Below are 1291 nucleotides of genomic sequence, written 5' to 3'. Positions count from 1 at the left end.
AACTTCTATGTGCTTGTCCCAGCTAGACGCTGGGAAACAATACAGTGAACAAGAGACATCGGGCAGGAGGAGGAAGCAGAAATAGCCACAGGCACTTATCAGATATATCCCCCCGCCCCGAGCTCAGCCCTGAGCATCTTCCTGCCTCAACGGGAATCCACACAGGGCAGGGTAGGAAGATGAAGGAGGAAACAGCTTCTTCTAACTGAAGTGCTCAGCCACAAAAGGCTTTGTATAGTTAAGTCTTAAGTGAGAGAACTTCCAGACCGGGTCATGGGGGCCCCGGGTCTGTGTAAAGGCAATGGCCCTGAGGTGAGACAGCTCTGGTGGGTTGGAGGATGAGCTGAGAGGTCAGGCTGCAGAGGTGAGGGCTGGGCTAGCACTGGAGCGGCTGTCCTCAAGAGCTGGGCAAACCACGGAGAGTGAAAGCCCAGATCTGAGTTTCTGAAAACCTGCTCTAGTGACAGATGAAGACGACGGGACAGGGTTGCGTACGCACTGCTCACCATTCATGATGCAGGGCATGGTGCCAGGCACCGCAAGGAAATGAGGCCGCAGTGAAAACGGCCTCTGTTCAAACCCACGCGGAGGCAGAGGCCGCGGTCAGCCCCTGGGAGACATTGTGCTCTCCAGAGCAGGTCACCTCACCCAGAGTGAACACGCCTTTCCCCGGTGTGCCCATGACACTCTTCATGCCCCAGCTCCCATCCCTGGAAGACCCTGGGAGGTGGCGCCAGGGAAAGGAAAGGGCCTCCTTCCTTGGAGAAACAGAGGAAATTCAAGCAATTCACAGCTATTCACGAATCAGCTACTGTGTGTGCTCACTGTGGGGATGAGAGATAAGAAAGACATCGGATTCAAAGGCATCGCTACAGTGGAGGCAGGAGGAGGTGGCTCCATAGGATGCTCTGACATTGAACAAAATGTAGCAGCAACAGGGTGATGGGCCGCACCTGTGTGAGGGCAGCAAGACGACCTTGGGAAGAGCGGCGTGAAGACCCCAAGGAAATCCCAGGGGCTGAAAGCGGGAAGAGGCGGGTGGGGGGGCGGGGCCCGGAGTACATCGGGGCTGGCAGAGAACAGATGGGACCTGGGAGGGGATGCCCGATGCAGCCTCAGAGGAAGCCTTGGCAGCCTGGGTGAGAAACCTGCCCTCTTCTGCCAACTGCAGGGCTGCCCTGTGGTTCGGCCCAGAACAGTGGCAGAAGCCCCGCTCACTAGAAGGGTGTTCCTCTGGCCTCATTTGTGTGGAATAGACTGGCTATGTGGATACCAAAAGCTCCCGAACGCT

Source organism: Pongo abelii, chromosome 12 (genome assembly GCF_028885655.2).
Source record: "Pongo abelii isolate AG06213 chromosome 12, NHGRI_mPonAbe1-v2.0_pri, whole genome shotgun sequence".
Classification (NCBI taxonomy): domain Eukaryota; kingdom Metazoa; phylum Chordata; class Mammalia; order Primates; family Hominidae; genus Pongo; species Pongo abelii.
Note: the sequence above shows the minus strand (reverse complement) of the source record.